The 6,232-nt window shown below is 42.1% G+C and overlaps 1 long non-coding RNA gene across 1 annotated transcript; it reads right to left on the bottom strand.

Annotated features, from left to right (window-relative positions):
* Window positions 1-1,769: 1,769 nt before the first annotated feature.
* LOC123740277 (uncharacterized) lies at window positions 1,770-6,129 on the bottom strand. The gene is made up of 3 exons (XR_006768269.1): window positions 6,023-6,129; window positions 3,745-3,843; window positions 1,770-2,915 (listed from the first exon to the last, which is right to left on the bottom strand). It is a non-coding gene; the product is annotated as an uncharacterized lncRNA (long non-coding RNA).
* Between the last annotated feature and the right edge of the window lie 103 nt (window positions 6,130-6,232).

The following is a 6,232-nucleotide window of genomic DNA, read 5'->3' as shown; positions in this document are numbered from 1 at the left end:
AACTAGGATGCTGCTGGTAGAGTAGCGAACTAGCTTACCTAGCTGTACCGACTAGCTAGGATAACTAGGATGCTGCTGGTAGAGTAGCTAGCTAGCTTACCTAGCTGTACCGACTAGCTAGGATAACTAGGATGCTGCTGGTAGAGTAGCTAGCTAGCTTACATAGCTGTACCGACTAGCTAGGATAACTAGGATGCTGCTGGTAGAGTAGCTAGCTAGCTTACCTAGCTGTACCCGACTAGCTAGGATAACTAGGATGCTGCTGGTATAGTAGCTAGCTAGCTTACCTAGCAGTACTGACTAGCTAGGATAACTAGGATGCTGCTGGTATAGTAGCTAGCTAGCTTACCCAGCTGTTCCGACTAGCTAGGATAACTAGGATGCTGCTGGTAGAGTAGCGAACTAGCTTACCTAGCTGTTCCAACTAGCTAGGATAACTAGGATGCTGCTGGTAGAGTAGCTAGCTAGCTTACCTAGCTGTACCGACTAGCTAGGATAACTAGGATGCTGCTGGTAGAGTAGCTAGCTAGCTTACATAGCTGTACCGACTAGCTAGGATAACTAGGATGCTGCTGGTAGAGTAGCTAGCTAGCTTACCTAGCTGTACCGACTAGCTAGGATAACTAGGATGCTGCTGGTATAGTAGCTAGCTAGCTTACCTAGCAGTTCTGACTAGCTAGGATAACTAGGATGCTGCTGGTATAGTAGCTAGCTAGCTTACCCAGCTGTTCCGACTAGCTAGGATAACTAGGATGCTGCTGGTAGAGTAGCTAGCTAGCTTACCCAGCTGTACCGACTAGCTAGGATAACTAGGATGCTGCTGGTAGGGTAGCTAGCTAGCTAGCTTACCCAGCTGTACCGACTAGCTTGGATAACTAGGATGCTGCTGGTAGAGATGCTAGCTAGCTTACCTAGCTGTACCAACTAGCTTGGATAACTAGGATGCTGCTGGTAGAGTAGCTAGCTAGCTTACCCAGCTGTACCGACTAGCTAGGATAACTAGGATGCTGCTGGTAGAGTAGCTAGCTAGCTTACCTAGCTGTACCGACTAGCTAGGATAACTAGGATGCTGCTGGTATAGTAGCTAGCTAGCTTACCTAGCTGTACCGACAAGCTAGGATAACTAGGATGCTGCTGGTAGAGTAGCTAGCTAGCTTACCTAGCTGTACCGACTAGCTAGGATAACTAGGATGCTGCTGGTAGAGTAGCTAGCTAGCTTACCTAGCTGTAACGACTAGCTAGGATAAATAGGATGCTGCTGGTAGAGTAGCTAGCTAGCTTACCTAGCTGTAACGACTAGCTAGGATAACTAGGATGCTGCTGGTAGAGTAGCTAGTTAGCTTACCCAGCTGTTCTAACTAGCTAGGATAACTAGGATGCTGCTGGTAGAGTAGCTAGCTAGCTTACCCAGCTGTACCGACTAGCTAGGATAACTAGGATGCTGCTGGTAGAGTAGCTAGCTAGCTTACCCAGCTGTACCGACTAGCTAGGATAACTAGGATGCTGCTGGTAGAGTAGCTAGCTAGCTAGCTTACCCAGCTGTACCGACTAGCTTGGATAACTAGGATGCTGCTGGTAGAGTAGCTAGTTAGCTTACCCAGCTGTTCCAACTAGCTAGGATAACTAGGATGCTGCTGGTAGAGTAGCTAGCTAGCTTACCTAGCTGTACTAACTAGCTAGGATAACTAGGATGCTGCTGGTAGAGTAGCTAGCTAGCTTACCCAGCTGTACCGACTAGCTAGGATAACTAGGATGCTGCTGGTAGGGTAGCTAGCTAGCTAGCTTACCCAGCTGTACCTACTAGCTTGGATAACTAGGATGCTGCTGGTAGAGATGCTAGCTAGCTTACCTAGCTGTACCGACTAGCTAGGATAACTAGGATGCTGCTGGTAGAGTAGCTAGCTAGCTTACCTAGCTGTACCGACTAGCTAGGATAACTAGGATGCTGCTGGTAGAGTAGCTAGCTAGCTTACCTAGCTTTACCGACTAGCTTGGCTAGCTAGCAGGACGTTCGTCTGTCGTTTGTCTCGATGATGATGACGAATCCGGTGAACCACAAAATGAAACAAGGATAGAGAGTGAAAAGGATCTGGCTACACTCATCCTGTCCCTGACCGTAAAGCAAAAAGCTAATTGAACAATAAAGTTTGGCGTTTCAACACTGTAACAAACTCCATCGTTATTCCCCAAAATTTACCTTAGTCCACTCTGCGCGTAACCGGACAATATTCTTGGTGCCACACCGGACGTGGACTCGGACAGTTCCAGAACGCGGACTTGAGCAGTGCAACACAATCAACTAAGCCCAGTCTTTACAGTGGGTTACATTAGTAATATTCATTTTTTATTATTATGTTAAACAAACGTTCCACTTTTTTTTATAACAATATTTTGAGATCTAGGCCCATATCCACAAAGCGTCTCAGAGTAGAGAAGTGGTCGTATAAGTGCTGAGAATAAAGACATTTGACACTTCGGGAATAAATTAAAGCTATGCATGAAATCTCTAGTCCCACCTAGTCAGCAGATATTTAGAACACCTCGTGAGCTGTCCTAAGTAGTTAAGAGTTAACAGCAGGTGTCTTGATAATACTATAGAACAATGCAGTGAGTCAGTGGTTCCTGAGCCACATGTAAATGCTTTGTAGTAGTTAAAATAATGTTTTGATATTTGATATGATCAATCCATAAATAATATATGTCCTGTCCTTTTGGCAATGATTTATGTATAATACTTATGTATAACAAGTGATACCATGTATGTCTCCAAAGCATTTTTCTTCATTTTGGCAGATTAATTTATGCTAATTTCCCAAGATTAACTCAGGTTTTCGCCCAGCGATTAAGGAGTTGGAGCTGTGGCAGGAGTTGGACCTGTGGCTGAAAGGTGGCTGGTTTGAATCCCGGGCCGGGCGCTGGAAAAACAGGTGGAATTGATCTGACCACTGGAGGGCTGCTGGGTTCACATCCTCAAAACATTCACCATTCGTTGATCAGAACTCTAGAGGTTCTTCTTCACTGAACCCCAAAATATATATCACTTTTAGTGATTCCATATATTAAGGAAGTGATAGAAGCCTTTTGGTTCTATAAGGAACCTTCTTTTCTGAGTGTAAAATTAACACGTTTTTCTTTTGATTATTTAATTATCCACATCATGTTATTTCAAGTTCTCCCTTGGGAGCACAACATCACATTGTTAAAAAAATTATCCTAAATTTGGCATGGCTATAAATTGGGCAATTGAAGACATCTAGGGCGTAATCTGTGTTCGATGAAAATGAACATTGTATGCAACGTTGCAGGCAACATTATTTGCAAGGGACTTGATGCCTACTATGCCAAAGCTATTTAGAGTTGTTAAACGGGTGTGAAGAGTGTGTTGATATAACGGGAATATTGTCAAAATTCTTCTTGTAACAACGATCAGAATTGGTAAAGAAAATATGCATTCCATTATATTAGGCAATAATTAAGAGTAGGCAAAGTGGTCGTGTCATGTGAAAATTCTATCAAATGTGTTACATTGCAACGAGTACAGTCAGGGTGCCGTGGAGCCCCTGCAGTACCTCCACAGACCCCGGATTGAGAACCCCTGCAGTACCTCCACAGACCCCGGATTGAGAACCCCTGATTTAGCAGATGCTCTTATCCAGAGAGATTTACAGTAACTGCATTCATCTTAAGATAGCTATTTATTTTGGAAATAAAGTTAATAAATTCTTCATAAAATTGTCATCTTACCTCTTAGCTTTGGTGTCATGTCCCCCAGAGAGATGCATTTTAGAGGCAGGGCCCCCCTCCTCTCTCTCCCCAGAGAGACTCATTTTAGAGCACTGACCCCTAAACAGAGATCCAACATGTTGATTGTGGTCAACACAGGGACAACTAAACAGAGATCCAGCATGTTGGTTGTGGTTAACACAGTAACAACTAAACAGAGATCCAGCATGTTGATTGTGGTTAACACAGTGACAACTAAACAGAGATCCAGCATGTTGGTTGTGGTTAACACAGTGACAACTAAACAGAGATCCAACATGTTGGTTGTGGTTAACACAGTGACAACTAAACAGAGATCCAGCATGTTGGTTGTGGTCAACACAGTGACAACTAAACAGAGATCCAGCATGTTGGTTGTGGTTAACACAGTGACAACTAAACAGAGATCCAACATGTTGGTTGTGGTTAACACAGTGACAACTAAACAGAGATCCAGCATGTTGGTTGTGGTTAACACAGTGACAACTAAACAGAGATCCAGCATGTTGGTTGTGGTTAACACAGTGACAACTAAACAGAGATCCAGCATGTTGGTTGTGGTTAACACAGTGACTAATTCTTGAATGTCAATTGTTCTCATTCATTCATTATCTCTTTGAGAAATATATTTTTAACAACTTTCTCTTTTACTTCTCTACATTCATGAAGAAAAGATGTACTATTTACTCCATACATTTTCCCTGACACCCAAAAGTACTCGTTACATGTTGAATGCTTAGCAGGACAGAAAACGGTCCAATTTGAACACTTATCAAGAGAACATCCCTACTGCCTCTGATCTGGAGGACTAACTAAACAGAGAACATCCCTGGTCATCCCTACTGCCTCTGATCTGGAGGACTAACTAAACAGAGAACATCCCTGGTCATCCCTACTGCGGACTCACTAAACAGAGAACATCCCTGGTCATCCCTACTGCCTCTGATCTGGAGGACTCACTAAACAGAGAACATCCCTGGTCATCCCTACTGCCTCTGATCTGGAGGACTCACTAAACAGAGAACATCCCTGGTCATCCCTACTGTCTCTGATCTGGAGGACTCACTAAACAGAGAACATCCCTGGTCATCCCTACTGCCTCTGATCTGAAGGACTCACTAAACAGAGAACATCCCTGGTCATCCCTGCCTCTGATCTGGAGGACTCACTAAAAACAAATGCTTCATTTTTAAATGATGTCTGAGTGTTGGAGTGTGACCCTGGCTATCCGTAAATTAAAATAACAAGAAAATTGTGCCGTCTGGTTTGCTTAATAAAAGGAATTTTAAATTATCACTACTTTACTTTTACTTTTGATGCTTAAGTATATTTTAGCAATTATATTTACCTTTGATACTTAATTATATTTGAAACCAAATACTTTGACTTTTACTGAAGAAGTATTTTACTGGGTGACTTTCACTTTTAATTGAGTCATTTTCTATTAAGGTATCTTTACTTTTACTCCAGTATGAGAATTGAGTACTTTTTCCACCACTGTTCTAACGTTCTAGAGACATATGAGCCACAGTTTCAACAGACATTTTGTAACTGCGTGGGCTACAAAGTTACTTTCAGTTTCATATAAGGAAATAAAACAACGGTCACAGGGTGAATTCGTTTTGCATTGCCCGGCTCCCCGGGTGCGCAGAGTTTACGCATTTTAGACCATTCCATTGGTCCTTAAAGAAAAAACTCCACTCACCTGTAGCACCGGGCCATGCAAAACGAACTTCCCACTGTCGCAGGGCACTGAGACACAGAGTTCTAAACCCAGAGTTCTAAACCCAGACGCGTTTCTTCTCTTACATTATTTTAGATAAACATATAATTTACTCTAAACCAAGTTTAGCTGTGTTTTTTCCTCCAAAATGTGAGTTACTGTAGGACTTTAATAATTGTTAACAGGCCTACAAACCCAAAAGGTTTTAATTTGAGAATGTTCATTTGTATGCCTCAAATATTAAACTGTCTTAAAATATTTAATGATTAGTTGAATCAGGTGTGTAAGTGCTGGTAAGAACAAAAGGATTGAGAAACCCTGAGATAAACATTAAACCATATAATGTAAAAGCTCCTCCACCATCTTTACCAGACGTTTTACTGATAACATGTAGACCTACTGATTAGTTTCCACTTTGAAAACTGCTGTCTGTCAGCAACTCAGCTCAAATAGCAGTTCTAACTAGTAATATCTCATTCCTAGTATTCATTCTCTTACTCTGTCCTTTAGAATAGATTATTGTTCAGAAATACTTACTTTATTTTTCAATAATCTCCATATAGTGTTTTCTGCTCTGTCGTCTCAAAATGGATCCTGTACAAAAGAACAACTTTACTTTCTGTTTCAATCAGCCATCTCCCCACCCTGATAATAAAGTTTTTTATTGGTATCTTCCACTAGAGGGCAGTAAACACCTGCTGTTCGGTTTCATACAGGCAGTGTCCCAGAGTTGGATTGCTGATCTAG

The sequence above is a fragment of the Salmo salar genome, unplaced genomic scaffold, assembly GCF_905237065.1.
Source record: "Salmo salar unplaced genomic scaffold, Ssal_v3.1, whole genome shotgun sequence".
Classification (NCBI taxonomy): domain Eukaryota; kingdom Metazoa; phylum Chordata; class Actinopteri; order Salmoniformes; family Salmonidae; genus Salmo; species Salmo salar.
The sequence above is the reverse complement of the archived record's forward strand: the minus strand, read 5'-3'. Positions and strand labels throughout refer to the sequence as shown.